The sequence below is a fragment of the Abramis brama genome (genome assembly GCF_963993115.1).
Source record: "Abramis brama genome assembly, chromosome: 21".
Classification (NCBI taxonomy): domain Eukaryota; kingdom Metazoa; phylum Chordata; class Actinopteri; order Cypriniformes; family Leuciscidae; genus Abramis; species Abramis brama.
Window position 1 is genome coordinate 16,102,065 of NC_139983.1, and position 22,165 is coordinate 16,124,229.

A 22,165-nucleotide genomic window follows, 5' to 3' on the forward strand; every position below is an offset into this window, starting at 1 on the left:
ACGTTTCAAAGCCGCGATGTACAGAAAATCACACAAAGATATAGAAGAAAATGTATAAAAACATTTTGGATCAATAAAACTAAGAAATAACAGAAATAACTCCAGAAAGGCCACACTGCAGACAGGATTTGCATTTCACATGCAAATCAAATTAAATCGGCTAAATTACGATTAGGCCAGCCTACAGCACAACATCGATCCACCGAAAAAATAAACAATTAATTTACTAAATTAAATTAGAACAGAATATACCTTTCTAATAAATAAAAATACAAAACGAAATAAATCAGAATCAAGTCACAAGGTGAGCAAATGTGTGCAAAATGCCTAAAGTGCAGAAGAACATATATTCAAAACACAAGCCACAAATAGTTAGATTAGATAACCCTGACAGATCAATAAATAAAATTAAAATAAAGAAATGATTAAAATAACGATAGAAGCTAGAATTTTCAACTTTGTCTCTTTAACTGCAGAAACAACAATAAATGCTAAACTAGAGAGGCAGTCTTTTTAGCTAAAAATGTTCACAGCATCCAAAAATCTAATTAGAACCGGCTGAAAAGTTTTTAAATCACTTGTACCCCTACCTGATCAAGAGAACAAACCCAGTCTTTCACTCTGTCTGTGTCCGTTAGTCTTTTCAAATTGTGCGCGCGGATAAAATACATTCTAACGTGAAACCCAGTCTATGCGTGAAACGTGTTAACGTTGGCCGGCAGAAGTGCGATCATGGTTTTCCTGATGCTAAATCCAGCCTTGGAGAATATCCTTTCTGATGGTGTACATCCACACTTTAGATTTTCTTATCCCAGACATTGTTAAAGATTTAAATCCTTGCCGCGAAGACGCTCTGTCGGTCACGGATTGAAAGTGAAACTTAAATCTGTCACGGGGTGTTTGGATTTATTCACGCACGTTAAAAAATATTTATTAAAAGCTTCTTTCTTTGCACATTTTTATATACAGCAAACATTATCATAATAGGCTGAATATTAACGTATTGACAAAAAAGCTATATGTGAAATCAGACATTGAGCGCCCTCATATAGCCAAAGTGGCATGATCCTCGTTTCATAACACCTCTGCGAAGATTCGACCGGGAGATCGGTAGTCGAATCAGGCTCCTCCTATCGAAGCATCGAATCTTCGACTATTCGGGGTCACCCCTAGTATTTTGTAAAAAAAAATTCTCTTTATTTTGGGGTGTGTCAGATTTGTTTAACTCTTTATGAGATTCTTTTATCGCATCCCCACCATTGATGGAATTTTCCGGCAATCCATGATTTCACTGTTATACAGTAGGGGGTGCTATTAAACATAGAGTACATAATCTCCAGAAAAAAACACAGGCAAGGAAGAAGCAGAAACAAGCAATAGAACAATTACTTATGCACATGTAAAATTAAGCAATCATTAAACATTAAAAAGCATATAAAACAAAACTTCCTAACGTTACTGAATGGAATGTCAAACCCATTAAGAGTTATAGGACTGTGAATGCTTTATATTAGGTGTGTTGAATGACTCGATCTACTCCATTTTATTAAAAGATAAGAACAAAGATACACATACACAACATATAATATACAAATGAAATAACAGTGCTTTTATTTTTTCAGCTACAGTAGGTGTATTTAAGAAGCATTCAAGAAATAAATTAACTGAAAAAAATAAATAAAAATAAATAAATAATACACTACATAGACTTGTAAATAATACACTACATCACTGTATAAATTATACATTGATACTTATTAAAGTAGATAGTATTAAAGAGTGATGTTCTCTCTTTTTTTCTTTTCTTTTTTTTTACATTAAAGGGATAGTTCCCCCCAAAATAAAAATTGTCATAATTTACTCTCTCAAGTTGTTTTAAACCCAAACAAGTTTCTTTCTTCTGTTAAAAATAAAAGGACAATCAAGACAGTGAACCAATAAGAATATGACACATAAGACTAGGGAAGCACAAGACATAATCACATGATGGCAAGGGAAACACATGACAAACAGGAAACATGACTATGATAATTTCAAAATAATAGACATGAAACATGAACATTAAGCAAGACTAAATCTGACAATATTATTACAAATTAAAATAACTGTTTTATATTTTAATATATTTATATAATGTAAAAATGTAATTTATAGCATATTTATAGCGGAATTTTTAGCATCTATTACTCCAGTCTCCAGTTGGGCACAGACACGGACACAGCGGTCCCGACACCGAAATGGGCACCGGCACCGGCACAGACACTGAAACGGGCACGGATGCACGGGCACGGACACCGGCACCGAAACGGACACTGGCACGGTCACAGAAACGGACACCAGCATGGACACCGACACCGGCACGGACGCACAGGCACGGACACTGAGACCGTCACCGTAGTAAATTACCATAGTAAAGGCCTGTAATACATTATGCATATAAAAGATATGAGTCTTTGAGTCATATATGAGTTAATGCATATAAAAACACAAACCAACACATTCTCACTTGTGAAAGGTTATCTCGTTTGTTTGGGAATTTAAATCGACGTGTCTAGCGGTCAAATATGGAATCTACTTATACATATCTATGGTGAGAGCCAATGAGCATTTGATATCACTGCCGTAAAATGTGTCGTTACACTTCTTGAGGCAGCATTTTTTTAAATGTATAACCAAGGGGTAATCTTTCAGCCGGAAACTGAAGTTTCCCCGGGCGCCGCCATTGATTAGCGGACCATCACCTGCTGTTAGCATTCCATTGACTCCCATTCATTTTGGCGTCACTTTGACCGTGAATAACTTGACATCTGAGGTGTTTAAAGACTCCATTTGTCCATTATTTATTTCTAAAGAAACACAAAACTCTATAAAAGGCTCCACTACCTTGTATCTTACGTTATGGCCCCGTAGATGCAGTTTTTGTAAAAATAGGCTAACAATTGCGTCATAACCACGCGACTCTCTGTTGCACAGTAGAGAAATTACCGTATAGACAGGAGGAGAAGCTCGCGGGCAATCGGGGGGACGTGGAGGCAAAATGACAAAATAATTAATCAGAATACTTAGCAAAAGTTTCTCCTGCTCCAAGCTCATGAACACCTCCTACTCACGATCTCGGTCTCTGCAAGTTTCGGAAGGGAATGATTCAGATTTCTCTTGGCACAGCTACTAGAAGACAGACAGGTTGCTCACGTCACATCTACGTCGTCAAGCTCAGTTTGAGTCTGCGCAGTACGCTCAGCCATCAGGAAGTGATTGCTTCTAATTGACTTCACTTTTCTCCGTTGAATCCAGTGGGGTCGCTGTGTCCATTTCTTTTACTGTCTATGTGTATAACTAGTGCAGGATTTGATGTTTACGGTCACTGGAGATGATGATCACTGAATAAAGGTTCAAATTTGGGTCTGTTCCCAGAATCATATGGATTCTAAAGATTTGGATTACAGTGCACAAATAAGATGTAATACTTTTGGGAATTTGTTTAGTTTTTTGTGCATTTTATGGTTCGATTGGCAGTCACAGCATAAGACAACACTGAGAAAACCACTTTTATTTCCCACGACAAACAAACTAAATATTACATGATTAAAAAATGGTTAAACAATTACAAAAGTATTATCCATTTTAAGTTTTTAAAGTGTAGTATTGTTTAACATTATGTAATCCCTCGAAATGAGTTTGCGGCAGAAGTCACAAAAAATGAAATGTTATCATTTAATTTCATCAAATGTTATCATTTCATAGATAGATTGTAGATGAGAACTGCATTTAGTAAATGTTACTGAAAACATAATGTAATTGACAGCTGAATACAACAAAATCAAAATATTAATGCCACAATTTTAATATTCATAAATAAGGATTCGTACACATTTGCATGTCTGTGAAATTGTTCATATGTAAATCATTTAAGTTTTAGTGCTGTCAATATGTCGTTATTGTACGTTTCAGTGTTTATGGAAAAGTAAGTAAATGTATAACCACACTTTACCTAAAAATCACGTTGAATATTTTGGGGGCCATGAAGGTTTTGTTAAAAAAAAAAAAAAAAAATCCAAAACCCTGCACCCATGTTATGTTATGTTATTATTTATTGATGACATCAGTTCAGATTGAGTTATAGCAATTACATAAGTTGCAAACGGTAGATAGGGTAGAACCCCTTACCAGAAAGTTTGAGGAATGCATTACAAGTACTGAAAAAAAAGAAAAAAAGAAATGAAAGAAAGGAAGAAAAAAGCAAACCCAGATATTTTCCGGTCGCATGCTGCTTTCAAAATGTAATTAAGTCCTGTGGTCGTCAACATCGAGATTAGACTCAGATAAGAGCGACACCTGCGCCGTTAGCAGAATGCTTATGAACACAGCACTGTCAGCATCTTATAAAAGCAAGAAACAATAAAACAAACACAGCGCAGATGCCTCTGATGGGGAGATGGGTCGCACCGTATAAACCGTCTCCCCAAGGACAAAGTTTGGCAGTAACATCTCCAGGAAAGATGATTGATGATAGTGTATAATTCCACACTTTGATTCTCACCTGAAGCAGACTTTTCCTTCAATTTGCATAAAGTTGGCCCTGCTCATTGTAAGCTTTTTAATTTCCTCTGTTTGGCAAGGGGTTATCTTGAAGGATGAGTGTGAAAGACATTTCAAGGGCACAATAATGCTGTAACTCAGAGGCAGGGATTCAGTATTTGATGTTAAAACAGTGTGGGATTGTGTCTCACCGTGTAATGAATGAGAAATTGCGGTAAATCTGGTTAATACACTGTGAAAATGTGTATGAATAATGTGTTGTTGTTGTTGTTTTTACATAAAAACAAACAAAAACAAAGTACGATGGAGTGATGCCGGTTTACTAACCCACCATATTGATTGCTCATTATTAGATAGAACTTCAATGTATTGTTAAAGGGTATCTCTCGCCAAAATGCAACCTAGGGTCTTTTTGGTAATCTACCCGAGGCAAAATTTCGTTTGTGAAAACACAGTGAGTTGTTCAAAATCTTTCTTTTTAGTAAACCGTGTACACAAACAATGTTCTCAATGCTCGAGTTCATGTGTAGAGCCCCTGGTGATACTTCGAGCAAAGTTTCATGTTGTGTAGGACCTTCTTAGTGTTTTAAAAATAGCGATTTTTGATGCTATCATAGTAGTGCCCCAATCACTCCCATTCAAAAGGCAATTTGACCGAAAACGAAAATACGGTCAAACTTAAAAGTGGCGTTTCCATTCTAATTATGCTTTTAAATGAAAGTTTGCCTCGGATAGATTAACAAAAAGACCCTAGATTGCATTTTGGCGAGAGTTACCCTTTAAGGGAGCTTTGAGGCCCAAAGGTGCTGAATTATGGCTGAAACGTTCATCAATATCTTATCTGTGTCTCCCCAACATGAAAATATTTTGAACGTTAAACATGGAAATTGCATGCATCTTGGCAGATTGTCATTGTAAAAGTTATTTAATATTATTAGGAAGAATAATAATGCTTTGCTAACAGTGGGTTAGATATTCTTATCAAAGTAGGCCATTACCTTATTAAATCATGTAGTATACAGAGACTGCTGAGTACCATTTTAAAGGCCATCCATCCATCCATCCATCCATCCATCCATCCATCCATCCATCCATCCATCCATCCATCCATCCATCCATCCATCCATCCATCCATCCATCCATCCATCCATCCATCCATCCATCCATCCATCCATCCATCCATCCATCCATCCATCCATCCATCCATCCATCCATCGCCAAAAAACCCCAAAAAACATTAAGTAACATTTTAGATAGTTTAGTGCTTTAAAAGCCTTACGTCTTTCTCTTTTTCTGGTTGACTTCTTTTTTAATGTGCAAATTAGACATGGGTAATTGTACATCCTGCTTATTTAGTGTGATAAAAATGCTGGTTGCATTGAAATGGAGCTGTCAGGAGAACACAGATATTGATTGTTCTGTTATGTAGGGTGTTTCCTTTCAGTCTGCTTGGACAGGTGTTGCTGTAGGTGACACACACACACGTTTCCCTTTACTTAACTTGTTCAACCTGACTGCATGAACAATTGATTTTAAAAGGCAAAGATCAAGGCCTTAACAACCTAACATAGTATTAATTGAGATGTGGATTATTTAAATATAGGCTATTATTTCCAAAAATACATAGTGCATAGGAAAAAGAAAGTATTGGCTTTTGTGTAAAATAATTTCTGATGTTTGGATTCAGCATAATAGCACATTATTTCTAAATGCATGAAATACATAACTCAAAACTAAGTCCACACAATACTAGGACACAAGCTAATGAGGCAAATCATGTAGTGTAATTACCCAGCTCACTCAGAGTGGTTTGCCTCGTCAAATATAATTTGCTATTAGTAAAAAGAAATCAAATGGCATAATAAGTCAAATAAATCATTCATAGTTGGTCAGGATTTTATTTTCTCTCTTTGCACTTACTTCACGCTTCAGAATCACAAACAAAACATTATTAAAATGGATGGTAATCGGTACAAATTTCCGGATTCATGTACATTTTGCAGCCATATTTAGTATTAGTTTTTGTTTAAAGGTTTAATTTTGTTACAAACTTGCGTTAAGTTGCTTAGCTCATTATCTCCATGAATTCCCTATAAAAATAAAGGATGATTATTAAAATTACTCTGGACATTTTCTTTGATTGAGCTTTGTAACAGTCAAACCTGTTAACACAAAATCATGGAAATCATGGAGGGGTCTGAAATTGTCATCGTAGGTGCATGTCCACTGTGAGAGACATAATCTAAAAAAAAAAATCCAGAAATCACAATATATGATTTTTTAACTATTTATTTGTTATTATTATTATTATTATTATTATTATTATTATTTATTATATATATTGGTTTAATTGTGGTTACATGTGTAAATCAAGGATATAGGCTGATCTAATCAGATTTTACAGTTAAACAATTTGTTTAATTAAAGTAGTTTATGTATTGTGGGTTCTGAAAGTCACATTGAAAAACATATAACATATAAACACAAATGCCTTTCAAAAGTTTAGGGTCTGTAAGATTTTTAGGGGCCAAGCACTGAAGTTGCGTAGGCACATATTATAATCGTTGGTGTTCTTATTATTCTTATTCTTATTATTCCGCAGCCCATAGAACTGCTAGCTAGAAAGTTGTGAAATTTGGCACACAGATAGAGGACCGTCTGAACTGTCAACATAGCAAATTTGGAGTCTCTAACTCGATCCCTCTAGGATCCCTCTAGGATCCCCCAATCATTTACTTGAAAGAAATCTTTAGTAACAGTATAAATGTCTTGACAACTGATCAATTTAATGCCTCCTTGCTGAATAAAATGTATTTTTTTTATTTTTTATATATATTACTGAACTTTTGAACATGTATACATATAGTGACTGACATGACATGAATAATATCATTCTGGCCACTGATAAATAGTCATCTTTGTCAATGATCATGCGACTCCTTTGCATGGAAATTCATTTAAACTTTTAATTCAAATAGTTCTGCTTTTGTAAACCATCTCATCACAATTTGTAAAAAAAAAATTAAAAAAAAATGCATTAAAGTAGTAAAAAATGTTTTTATTTTACATTTTGGTCTCCCCAAAGATGGATCTCAAAAGCTCCTCTCCTCTGCCCTCTCTCTCGTTCTCTGACGTACCCGATAGTCTCTCTTAATTGTACTGTGCGGAAATGGCACGGCCCCTCAGGCCTAAATAATGATTTTGAGAGCATGACAGAATGCTGACTGGGGCTTTCAGCAGACACTGTAACCTCAGCTGGAGTTGGGACAGAGGGACTGTCAGGGACAAGCAGCGGCAGACGGCCTGTCTGGAGCCTTTGGCAATTGCCCTCATTGATTGAGACAGATGCAAGGGTGTGCTGAGGGACGTTTTACAAATTGAAGCTGATACTCGGCTCATAGAAGCACAGAGAGTGTGCCAGATTCACACCACTGATATCAGCTGGGGGTGCGCGGATGCTACGGATGGACTGAGCTGCGTTGCTTCTGACAGATTGTCTTTTTACAGAGTTTGTTTGGATAGATGGCTAGTTTGCTGCTCAGGAAATTGGACTTTCTGGCCTCACGTGTTTCTGTTTAAAAAAAGCATAGAAAACAAATGAAGCATTTCTGTTGAGATGCATTTTATTGTGCACAGATAGAGCCTCCGAAGAGAGGCATTCTGGGAAAGGTCCTTGTGCAAGTGACTTACTCTTCCCCGCTCTGCATCAGTGCTGAGCAATTACATCTATATAAATATCATGCGACCTTGCACAGCCGTCCGTATCTCCGTATTACTGTAACTCAGCGGTCGGCCACAGCCTAGCAAACCGGCTGCAAACTCCATCAGGAATTTGGTTGTCCCGCTTCAGTAGCTGCACTCGATCCCCAGGAGTGACCCTGGCATCACCCTCCATTTTTCACCCCCACTCAGCCATATACAGAGATATAAAAGCACTGACAGGCTCTGAAAGCAGAAGCCGTCACCCGCAAAGGGCCGGTAGGCTATGTATCTTTTATGGGTCCCGCGCTTTAATGGAGACGTTTGTCTTTTGAGCACGCTCTTTTTCTTTGGTGTTCGTAGGCCTACTGTATGTTAAAATGTGTCATACTGTTAAAACTTTTACATGACAATGGCAAATCAATCATTTGTAAAGTCTTGGCTTTGTCTTTGAAACATTAGCAGCTTTCAGTGCCCACGCAGCTGTCAAATTATTGACTACTTTTGTCGCCAGATGGTTGCATTACTGGAGAAAATAATTAGACACTGTATTGGGGATTTCAACAAAAGAGGTTTAAAAAATACAATTGAATTTGTACACTTTGTATGGTGACATGTCCAAAAATATCACTTGTTCCCTACTCATTTGTGAATAAATATTTTTATTTTTATTTTTTTATAAAAATAATTTGGTTTATGGGACACTTAAATGGGACAAATAAATACATAAATGAATATCATTAGAATCAAATCATTAGAATGGAAGAAAAAAAATTATAAGAAGGTTGGAGTCAGTAAGATTTCAAAATGTGTTTAAAATAATATTTTTTTTGCTCATCAAGGATTATTTGTTCAAAAATTAAGCCATTAATATTTTGAAATAGTTTTACAATTTTACATAAATGTTTAATTTGTTACTATATTTTAAAATGAAATTTATTCATATGATGGCAAAGCTGAATTTTCAGCATCATTACTCCAGCCTTCAGAAATCATTCTAATATGCTGATTTGCAGCTCAATAAATAATTATCTGTTGAAAAGTTTTTGCTGCTTAATTTTTGTAGTGACCATGATTGATTCCCCCCCCCCCCCCCCACAATTCTGATGAATGTAAAGTTCAAAAGAACAGCATTTATTTTAAATACATTTTTAGTCTTTACTGTAACTTTTGATCAATTTAATGCATCCTTGCTGAATAAAATTATTTTAGACATACAATTATTTTTTATTTATTATATGTACACAAAAAAATAACAGATGATGCATTTTGTTAACCAATAAGATCTATTTCATCATGCCAATATGAGCAGAGCATCAATTTATCACAGATTCTCAGAAGTACTCGATATGTGGAGAAAAATCTTTTGGGATTTGACAATGTTTAAACATTGTGGTATTTTAAATGGCTCATACACATTACTGTTTACTGTGAAAGTGTTTTGTGAAAAGGTAAACATCTGAGAAATTCATCATCTGTTAACAGTTCTGCTGTAGTGATATCTGGACATAAGCCAGAGTCTTTTTGTGCTGCATATGGAAATTGAACAAGTCGTGGTTTACTTGAGCAACAGTAAATACTCCTTGTAGGAAGATTCCCATCACCCTTTGCCGTTTGTGTCCCAAGCACACCACCCCTACTTTGATGACAAAGTAAATTAGTTTTTGGTCGAAAATGAGTTATTGATATTTTTGGCACATTCAAGACCTCCTTTATCATGTGGATGAGTATCTTGAGTCAATTCCGTAGTTTGTTTGAGAAAATAATGGGTTGTCTTAACAGTAACTTCCAAAAGCCCATGAGAAACCAAGGCAGAACACCGTAACACCACTTACCGCTCTTTGGCTTTGTTTTGGAACGCTCAAATTGAGTTACTGTACTCTGCCTTTGTTTAGCCGTGCGTCATTATGAAGTTACTGTGCCGGTGTTCTATCAAGTAATGCTACCTATCAGATTGTACGGTGTTCTGCCTTTGTTTTACTGTCCATTAAAATTGAAATCACGGTGTAGCCTGTGTACTTTGTACAGCACTCTGCTGATTGGAAATCATCTAGCTGCTCCATTTTACATAAGATTAGCTGCTGAAACTCTACCTCACTCTTAGAAGAAAGGGTTATATATAGAACCTTAAAGGGTTCCTTCAGGCACTTCATATATGAACACTTAAAAAAAAAAGTGAGTTTTTGCAGCGATGCCATAGCAGAACCATTTTTGGTTCCCTAACTTTTTAGTGAAAATTTCTTAAACCATTTTTCTTAGTTTGAATAGCAATTTTAAAATCTAAAGAACCCTTTTTTTCAATAAAGAGAACTTTTGTGCATTGAAAAGTTTTCATTGATGTTAAAGGTTCTTTATGGAACCACTGATACCAATGAAGAACCTTTATTTTTAAGCGATGAACTCCCATCATTGGACCATGTTATGGATTTAGTTATAATTAATACATTTTTGTTTATTTATTTATTTATTTATTTATTTGGATTAAATGTAATGGATTAAACAGCTGGTAAATGTACTTTATCACTAGAAGATATTTTTTTTGTCAAGAATCCTATTCTATTTAGAACCCCAACACTGTAAAAAAAATCTAACCTCCTCAACTCAAAATTTTCTAGTGACTGGTCACATCTAAATTTTTCAATTGGCCCAAGTGAAATTCTGTAAAATTTACAGAATTTCAGTTGGGCCAATTGAAAAATTTAGATGTGACCAGTCACTAGAAAATTTTGAGTTGAGGAGGTTAGAATTTTTTTTTACAGTGAATGAACCTTTTTTTTTTTTTTCTAAGAGTGCTTGGCTTTTATATGGAGTCTGACTAGTTTCCAGGATTACTGAACGGTACTCTATCTTTTCTTGAAAGATTTATTGTGGTCTTAAGTCAATACTTTTAATTAAGTTTTAAAACGTTACAGCATGACCTGTTCTCATAATGGTTTTATATTATTTTGTGTATCCTTCTTTAATATGTTTGTGTCTGCATCGATGTATAGAGGTTTCCCTTTGCCTTTTCAAAAGTGAGTCTAAAGTTTGTTTTTAGCTGCATGCCCTTTCCGTCTCTCGGCAGAAAAGGGCATCGTGCTTCAGAGAGCAGAATTGGGCCATGCCATAACATTGCTTTAATTTACAAGATTTGTGTACTTGCCATGCCTAGAGAGACAAGCTATGAATCTTCACCTCACCGTTTAGTATAGACACGGCTGGTGGCAGAAGGTTCGCATTCTCATTCAGCTCAAAAGTGACCGAAGATCCCTCTAGCGCTAATCGATGCGGTACAGGAATCTGATAAACACGCTGAAAACCCCTGGTCTGGCAAGTTACATTAAATAATGAGAGGACTCATTATTTCCAGAGGGAAATTAGAGGGCTTTTTGATGGATGGCATATTTCAATATCTGAGTGAATTATTGTGCAGCTGGATCATAAAGCAGTCATTTGACTCCATAGAGTGGTTGGAGGCACAGAATCAATCACCTGTTCCTTCACACAAAATTAAGAACCTCAGGTGCTTTCGCATTCTTTTAGAGGTGTCAGAGCAAATGAGAGCCGTAATGGCATTTACCTGGCTGAAATTCGCTATTGATAACAGACTAAATTAGGTATTTATCTGGTGAAATGTTTTTGTCATGATAGCAGAGAAAAGATGTGACGTGTGAATTCAATGTCATTGGAATGGCCTTTGCAAATGTTGAAAGGTTTAAATGCAGAACTGACTGTTTTACATCTCCCGTTATATAAGACGGCTCTATCAAAAATGTATGAATAATATATTACAACATATGGGTTCTCCATGCCAGTCTAATTACGTGGGATTTAATATAGATTCACGCCATGAAGTAAGAATAGCCCTTTCATTTGATCCCATTGATGAATTGACAATATGGAGAAAAAATGCAGAGGACATACCGGTTTGAAATATGATTGGAATCATATCTTCGATAAAATACAGTTAAGTGCAACTTGTGCAGCGTAAGTCTGTCATATAGGCTACATAAAATTATAATGAGAACATTATAATTTTGTGCTTGGGACATGGCTTCTAATGGCGGGACTCTCAAAAATTATACAAAAATATGGAATTAGATATGTCAGCCAATATATCGGTTATCGCCTTTCAAATATAAAGTAATCGGTATCAGCCAAAATGTTCATATTGGTGCATCCCTATTTTTAATGTAACAATTTAAATGTCTTTGCTGTCAATTTTGATCAATTTAATGCATTCTTGCTGATTAAAAGTATTTTATTATTATTTTATTTTTTTTGAAGGGAGCATGTTTCATTTCACATTGCTGGGCTTTCTGGTTTATTCTTTTTATTTTGCATCCCCATGCAAGGCGCCTTTGACACTTGGTCTATATTTTATGCTCTCGTGGTATCAATCCACCATGACAAATGAAGTCGACTTGTTGTCACACCAAACCTGTTTTGGTTTTTTTTTGTCTTCAGTGCTTCTACACTTAGTTTCAGTCCAGTAGAAATTCAGTCTTGATGATTATTAATTATGCGGCCCCCTCCACACCTGCTGCAGGGTAATGAAAAAGAAATAGCACTTTTTGCCTTTCTAAAATGAGCCCTCAAAAGAGCAAGACTATGTAGCCATTGTTCGATCGCCTTTTGAAGGTACCTCTAAGCATCATTACATTTCAATTCTGCAAAGAGTGACATACAATTTGTAAGGGGAGACTCCAGGGAAATTAACTCAGAGATGACAGTTCACAAGACCAAGTGTTCTGAAAGCAAAAGTCAATTTTGCAGCCTGCTAGTATAATTATATGCCACCATCTTTGATGGAGGAAGATATTTACACTTCATTTCCTGAGAACAAATGTCCAGGGTAGAATATTCATGTTTTAATATCTGATTTAAAAAATAATAATAAAATACTAATAACACCAAATAAGAAAGCAAGCAAAAAAAAATTCAATCATCTGCCCATAATTACAAACTTGTTTCTTGTGAAAGACCATGTTTTGCATTTTAAGGGTATGAGTACATTTCATTTGGCTTTTATGTGATTATGATAGGCCTGCTTGAGGCTGGGATTTACCATGCAATTTTAATATGTTGTACTTGTCGGATAGCTAAATGTTGCTTGTAGTAAGCATTCAGATAAATATATGCTAGTCTATAACTCTTAAGGGAGGGAGGCCACGTTTTAAAAGAAACTGTATCCCTCAAGTGTTGAATCTTTGCAGTGAATAGGCGTTAATCTCTCATGGCCGAGTGCTCGAGCATGTGGTGTAATTCAAATGCTGCTGGCACGCATTCGATTCTGTGAATCATATCTTGGCGCAATCGCGGCAGAACTACAAATACATTCACTGTATGAAATCAAACAGTCTGAGCTACACAAATGCGGGTATTTGTGTTGTGAGATGCAAATAAATTAGGTTGAAGAAAAGGTGTGACCCAGTGTATCACTACATACTTTGACTTGTATTGCCATCATAGATTTAGCCCATCGTGTTTCATTTCCTGTGCGATCTCCAGAGCACGTCTCTCATTCTTTCCTTTTATCATTTATCCTCCCCGCCTTATTCATGTGGGGAACGTTGCTCTAGTTTTACCCGCAGATCTCTCCTGATCCTGTTGCTTATTTTCCCACGGATGGGGTGGAGAACTATGGTAAATGTTTGGATTTGATCACAATTAGCTTTGATGGAATATTTGGTTTTATTCAGACCTTTGGAAACAACCACAACCACTGAGAAAACCAATTCTGAGCTTTCATATTGAGGACATACCTGTGAATCCAATGAAGTTCTTTGTTTTTTTTTTCAATCTCTTGGTTGAAACAGGCTCATCACTGTCACCCGTAGATGACTCATCCTATCTGTTCTGTTCAGACTCTTGCCTGTTCTATACAGGGTAATCATTTCTCGCAAAAGCAAACACAGCTGCACAAAGCCCAGATAAGACAAGTGGCCAAAAAGTGTCACAGGCAAATGTTTCACATGAAACAAAGCCTTAACTGCCCTTTATCCTCTGCTGATGTGCTTGCCAAAGATTATTCTGAATGGTGTCTGCCAACAGTTTACTTGGATTAGAAATTATGATTTTTTTAGCAATATTTTATCCGTTTGTAATGGAACTTGTTTCAAGGGATAGTTTAGCCAAAGAAATATTTTTTGAAATTCTGTCATCATTTACTCAACCTCATGTCGTTCCAAACCTGTTGAACTTATTATTTAAGGAGGTATTTTTAAAAACATATTTTTGTCCATTCAATGTAAGTCATTGGGGTCCAATGTTGTTGTTTTAGATGCCATTGACTTTCATTGAATGGTAAAAAAACAGTTGAAATGTTATTCTAAATATCTTCTTTTTGTCAGTAGTCAGTAATATTTTATCTCGTACACTACCGTTCAAGAGTTTGTTTAGTACGTTTTTTCAGTAAATTAATACTTTTATTTAGAAAGGATGCAGTAAATTGATCAAAAGTGTTAGTATTTATTGTTACAAAAGATTTAGTTTTAAAATAATTTATTTGTCTATTCAAATTTTTTTAGCACATGCAGTTTTCACAAAATTAAGCATGCAGCACAACTGTTTTCAACACTAAGAAATAATAAGAAAGAAGTTTCTTGAGCACCAAATCAGCATATTAGAATGATTTCTGAAGGATCATGTGACACTGAAGACTGGAGTAATGATCCTGAAAATTCAGCTTTGCCATTACCGGAATAAGTTACATTTAAAATATAAATTTAGAATCACAATATTCCTGAAAAACCGTTCTGAGCCCAAACTTTTACACAGTAGTGTACTTTTCGTTCTTTAGACTGCAGCCGACAGGGCACATAGGTGACAGTTAAGTGGATGTTGATCGTAGTGCATTAGTTTGTCTCCTGGTTTCCCAAAACCTTTGGGAGAGACAACAACAAACCTAACCTCCCACCCAAACAAACCTCAGAGGGCTGGTCGGCTACCACACACAACAGCGCCAATTTACTGCTTAACGTCTCCTGACACAGGCTAGGAGTTCCTGCGAAAAGCAAACTGCATTACTTAAACAAGGTGTTTTGGAGTAATCCACCACAAATGTATTTGCAGACTAACCACAGTGGAATTCGTAATGGCACAACTGTCGCCGTCGAGCCCAGGATACATGATAAACAAACAACTAGCCAGCAAACATTGACTAATGTTAGATGTGCACACACAAAATCAAAATCATGTATTTTTTAAAATAATTTTAGGGCTCATATAAGCAATTGCCCCCTTTCATCTGTTTTTCAATCTGAATGAATGCTACCTTCTGAAATGGGGAGTGTAAACTCTTAGGATTTATAGGCTACAAGAAAATATAATTTATTTTGTTAAATGAATTCATCTGAAATTTTCTGTGAAACTGCACTCTGAGTTTGCAGAGATGAGAAACTATGGCACTACTGTAAAACACAAAATTTTCTTAGCAATGTGACCGGCTGCATGTGCATTTTAAAATCATACAGCTGAGCTCAGATGTAGCCTGCTGTTCCTGTAGGCCCTGTAAACGGTAATCCGATTGGGAAAGATTACACATTTCTCAACCTTTCATTTAAAGCAAAAGAGCACACAGCTGAGCACTGCATCGTCGTCTAGAAAATACTGTGAGATTTCTTTCGCCCGTAACATCTAATATTTTCAGTGAAAAATTCATGGAAGGTCAGCTTGGTATTACACCTGTTGTCTTTGTTGCCCAGAGCCACATTGACAAACATGAGCCGTGTCTACCCTGTTTTGTACTGAATCATGTTTGAAGTTAGCACATGCGGCCCTAAGAATCTATCTATCTATCTATCTATCTATCTATCTATCTATCTATCTATCTATCTATCTATCTATCTATCTATCTATCTATCTATCTATCTATCTATCTATCTATCTATCTATCTATCTATCTATCTATCTATCTATCTATCTATCTATCTGTCTGTCTGTCTGTCTGTCTGTCTGTCTGTCTGTCTGTAGGTGTGACGGTCCATGCATCCTTCTTTAAAATGACATTTGGTCTGATAATTTATTTAATGAAGACACATTCATTAAGAATTTAACGGGCCACTGTATGTTCTAAGCATTACATTGTTAATTCATTTTACTAATTCTTTTATGTCTATATTTGCAGTTTCTGCACTGCAGGCACCACTGATTACAGACTGATTGTAAATGATTGTTACTATTTGCTTTGAGACTGGCCACAGTGCAACAGATCAACTAATGTGATCAACTATCATGAACAATATCATGAGATTTGATTGCACAGCAGAGACTATCATTAGCGATCTCGCTTTCTCACCATATCAAGTTTTGTTTTTCCTCTAACCTTACTTTCTCCCTCACTTTACATGTTTAGTCACACTTCCTCCAAGTTTAATTATTCTGGGGTGGACTCGCCATCTGGCAGACCGCGCACTTTCCCGGTGGGCCGACGTGCTTTTTGGGCCGATACATACTTCAATAATTTTTTTATTGACAGGCCCTTCAAGTGACTGATGAGGATCAAGCGGCAACCTCCCTGACTCTCTCTTGAAACCAACACGGAAGTGAATTCAACGGCAATTCATCGACTGGCCGCTTGAGGCTGGATGCAGAAGTGAGTCAAATCTGCATCTCCCCCATGTTAAAATGCCCAACTTTACAGCAGAAAAAAACATGTTTACAGCCTGGTGCAAAAAGTGGCTTTGGTCTATATAGCTTATTTTTCCCTTCATGACAACTGTGAGGGGGGTGAATTTTTTTATAACTCATCCGTTTAAATTATATTAAGCCTTAAAATTTCTGCATAATTAAGGGTGTCCACTTTAGAGTGACGGGTGGATTCCCGCTGCTGTGGTCATTAGTCATCATTAGCCGTTTGTCTGCTGTTTGTTAGCCGTCACGTCACCTCAGTTCATTGTCTGACTGTAAAAAGAAATAAATTCGGGAGTGACGCGCTGCCAAGATGGCGACGGTCGGCCACGCCCAATTTAGGCTTCAAAAGTTCAAAAACGGTCTTCAGAAACCTACGGTTGACGTCACGGACACTATGTCCATATTTTTTTTACAGTCTATGATGAGGAGGATAGTGAGGAGGATAAGGAGAGAAATGAGTGAGTGTAGAGAACTGCGGTAAGCGGAACTAGGCTACTTTCGAAACACGTAGGCTATGAGTGTAGGAACCCATTACCCAGTTACGCATTATTTCCACATCTGCATAGTTGGCGAGTACCGCATTTTACTAGAATTGTAATGAGAGACGCGTTGTAAACCATGTTTTCCGCCAAAATAAAAGCTCGATGCAGTTTCCGTCAAAATAAAAGATCATGCGTTTATCTCTTTCAAGTATAGAAATTAGTACAAAACTAATTATGCAAGTTTATTTTATTTTTCAGTGCATTTGTTTTGCAATATATGGCTATTACTGTCATGGGATTAATATTATAACTATTATTATGTAGTAGTGTAATGTAGACCATGCAAAGATCGGTGGTGTTTATGATCATATATAGTGGGCCGGTCTGGGCCAAAATGCCAGGGCCGATTTTTTATTTTATTTTTTGTCCCAGTCCAGCCCTAGTTTGGTGGGCTGAGTTTCAATCAATTCCCATTATCTAGATTAATCCCCAGCCTTTTTAAATTCAGGATTGTGGTTGAAAATTGTGGGTTTAAAGTGTTCTTTGAATCCACTTTAAGTGATATATTTATTTCAGCTTCAGTGTACTCAATAGCTCGTTATTGGTGACTCTCCTAAGGAAATGAGTTGTTGCACTCTGAGTACAAGTGGAAAAAAATTTTTATATATATAGATATATATTATTATATATTAATATAATAATATATATTACTAGTGTCACATAAATTACCCACTGCACCAATTAAATCATGGAATTGATCCAAGGGTTTTGACTGGTCAGTGTCATCCATTTAGCCCCTCTTAATACTGTAGATGCCAGAACTACATTTATGTGTGCCAAAAGCCTCCTTCTCTTTTGATGGCAATTTAAAAGTATCTGAGTGTTCTGACAAAAGAAATATATTGTACACAAAATGATTATATTACAGTTTATAGTATTTGCTATATTATTATAACATTATATTTGACCAGTGTCCAATTATCTGGAGGAAATGAGTGCTGATGAGCAAAGATGGCAGAATTTAAATTGCATTCTTCTGGGGAGTCCTGTATGCTTCCAAGCAGCTGACATTGGGATGAATGTAAAAGCTGGCAGATAGATTTCTTCATATTTTACAGATATCCTTGGAAAGTAACTTTGTCTGGTTACACTCCGCTGTCTCAATTCGAAGGCTGCAAACTCTTGAGGTCTCATTAGTCTGCAGCATATGTCATTTCAGGACAGTAACTATTATAAAATCGTTATTCCTCTTGAAGCAGAAATGATTGTAATTTCTCGGAATTATTGTAACTTTGGAATGTATTGTTTCTTTTCTGAAATGAGGCAGGCTCAGTGACGTGTGCAGCCGACATATTAAATATGTTAAAGTCAGCACGAAACAGAAGTTGCGATAGTCTTTTCTTCCCTATTGTGACGTATATACAAGTTAAATGCTTCAAAAAATGTATGACGGGACTCGATTTAGTCCATCAGGAATTGACTGGATCGTTGGATGATTGTGGTTTGCTATTGCTGTGATCTCATGTGAGTGACAGGCTATCCCGTTGCAAGAGGGAGGGGGAAGTTATTTTATTAAAGATTACGAGGGCACATAATAAAAAAAAACTATGAATGCATGATATAAATACTGCAATATTCCATAAAAATAAGAATTGTCCATTTTGATTTCATGGTGACTTAAAGTGTCTTACAGTTTCTTTCAGTGTCTTACATTCTTCTATCGATTTTATATTGACTGAGAAAATGGATATAATGGACACCTTGATACTCAATAAAACTGACACCTTGAATACACTGTGAGTTGTTGGTTTGTCAGTTGAGCTCAGTTGATGTATCGTATATACAGAAATAACAGCTTTTTGAAGCATAATAGCTGTTTTGTGTGGGGTTTTTTGCAGGTTAAAAAATGGCAGTATTACGCTAGTGAATTTAACAGTTCATAAATTCAATAACAAAAGCATGAATTATTTTTCGTGAATTATCAATTTTGAATATGAGATGTAAATGTAATCAAAGTAAAGCATTTATCTTGCACAAGAGAATGTTGTTCACACAATTCTAAGGTGAATTCTCAAAACATGAAAATACCTAGCATTCACTTTAGTGCGGAAATGTAGTTCCTTGTACTTGAGTTCTCATAAATAGAGTGTCTGCCCTCCAAGGAGTAACAGTAATAACATGGATAGGGGCCAGTGGGCAGGGGAAGGGGAAGGGGAAGGGGAAGGGGTTTTGGGGTCATGGGTGTGTTGGTTTGTGGTAATGTGTTGGCTTGGAGCTTCTTAGCATCTTCAGCATTTTCTGATTTGATTTAAATTATTTTTTAGATGTTTTTCAGTATTCTCCACACGGAGATTTGATCTCACCATCGTCGAGTCTGTGTGTGATTACATGAAGAAACAGAAAAAACTGAGAGCGTTTCTTCAAGCGTCTTGGAGACATGGCTGCAGTTCTTCTGGATTTAGTCTGTCTCAGTTGTTTCTGTTTCTTCATGTAATCACAGACAGACTCGATGATGGTGAGATCAGACCATACCGGCTGTTATCAGACTCCTTGTGCATACAAACATTACAATTAATGGCAAATGGAATGTTTGAATGTAAACTGATATTTCCTACTGACACACTACAGCAAAAGATATGAATAACTGCCTTAAAACCATTAGTTTTTTGTGAAAATACAAATGCGCCTTTTTCACAGTACTATATACACACCTATATATATATATATATATCCCAGATTGTACTTCTAAACTGTATTCTGAACTAAAACTAAAGGTTCTGCTTATGCAATGATAATACACCATAGACACATTTTTCTACTATAGGAAACATAATCAAACGTCTTTCAATAGATTTCTTGCTACTGCCATAGAGAAGATGAATAAGATAATTATATGTGAGCTCTGGGCAAATGGATGAACACATCCTACTTCTGCTTGACTGCCTGCAGCTCCATTGTAGACACAATAAACTACATCAACTTCCATTGCTTGATTATTCTGTTCAGGCAAGAATTTGTAACATAAATTGTTGGAAAGATTTTTGTGTCTAATATTTGCCTCGCAAGGCGGTTAGAGGGAAATGTAATTATTGATAATTGCACAAGGACATAGTGTCTTTTTTTTTCTTCTCCATTGCAGCCCATATAAAGTGGAAAAAAAAAACATGAGCCATATAGTCATGCATGTTTGAGTTCTGGTCATACAGGCAATAGAGAGCAAAATGTTAAGAGACCATCATTAACATCCCCAGCAATAACATGGCAGATAAGTATCAGATAAATCAGAAATATGTAATGTTCTTATATATCTATCAAACAGGGCTGTCTAATGAAGAGAGCAAGTGCTTTGCGTGGCACATTAAGAGGAGATCAGTCCAGCTATTCATCCAGGTGATGCTCTGCCTGGAGGCAAGTACGCACCCCTTTTGAATAATTTAGTTGGCGCACTTAGACATCATTATTTGTAACTCTCTGAAGCTGAAAAATCAAGAGCGTCCAGCAAATTCTCCTTTGATTTGACTACAAGTCTCAAGTTTCATGCCATTTCGATAGCAAACTTAAAAGTTGTAAAACAGCGGCTTTTTCACATTTTATGATGCATTGACATTCAATTAGTTGCCACATTTCAAATGACACCATGAGTTTGACTTGATATTAGTTGGGATTACGCCGCAAATATCAGTTTATTCCATTTATATGGGCTCTTAAACAAACGCTTAATCCTTTGAATAATTGGAAATGCAATTTTATAAAACCTAATTATGGTGCTCTTTGAAACACCCACATTGCTAAACAATACATTGTTTTATTCAGGCTCAAGATGACTGTATTGAAACTGGCTCACTATTGCTATAATTTATTTTTTTGTTAGTGGTGGAAGCTCTTGAAGACTCTTAAAATTCCTGTGGGGTTCTGATGCCTTGCTTTTTTAGTTTTCACTTTCTCCAATATTTACTAGATGCATCATAATCGGCTCCCGTTCAGGACTGCAGTATGGAAAGATCTCCCCTTAGTTTTTGTTTTTCAGCTTTGTGTTTTTGGTAACATTTTACAATAAGGTTCAATCCTTTTATCCAAAGCAATTCTAATTCACGTTCAATCATAATATATTAATGTTATACATCTTTAAGTGTAACAAATTTGTAGCCTATATCTTAGTACTTGTAGAAATGAATATTATTCTAATACATATAATAATTATGTTATAAGTATGTTATAAGTATAAAAAATATTCTTATAAATGCTTATTCATTATTATTTAATCAATTCTTGCTCATGATACCTAATGCTGCAATTAACGGTAACAATTTGAACCAAATTTTTATTTTATTTATTTATTTGGAGAATCCACTTCCTTTTTTAGTTATTTAAGAGACTGTTCTGTGTGGAGTTTATGTTTGAATATGGCTTCCTCCATTATTAGAGGCAGCCATGGATTTCATGACCCCCTGTGAAACAGAGGTAATGATCTGAGGTCTAACTCAGGAAACCAGCAATCATGACAATAAGCATGAAGCCTATCAATATTAACACATGCTGCTGTTGTAGACTGGCCCGCTGTTATCATTTATTTCCAGCTTTGCTTTTTATTTGCAGTCTGTATACTGCAAACACAACCCCTTACTGCAAAAGTATGACTCCGGTTAAAGTCCTGATGACTTGTGAAGCGGAAACATTTATGGACTTCATTTTGGTTCCTCAAGCACTTTTGATGCTGTGGAGCTTTGCACAATAGGGTAGGTGGGTAATTTGTTCAGCTGACTTGGTTTCCACTATCGGCTCACATTACGCTGTGTTTATTCAATTCATTCCTACACATCCAACTGTTTTTT

The 22,165-nt window shown here is 36.1% G+C and overlaps 1 long non-coding RNA gene across 1 annotated transcript in view; it reads left to right on the top strand.

The window, feature by feature from the left end:
• The window catches only part of LOC311072101, a 114,580-nt gene that overhangs the window by 31,736 nt on the left and 60,679 nt on the right, over nt 1-22,165 (top strand). The window contains exon 2 of the long non-coding RNA XR_014603973.1: nt 16,697-16,813. This is a non-coding gene — a long non-coding RNA (uncharacterized lncRNA). The remainder of the gene's footprint in view (nt 1-16,696; nt 16,814-22,165) is intronic.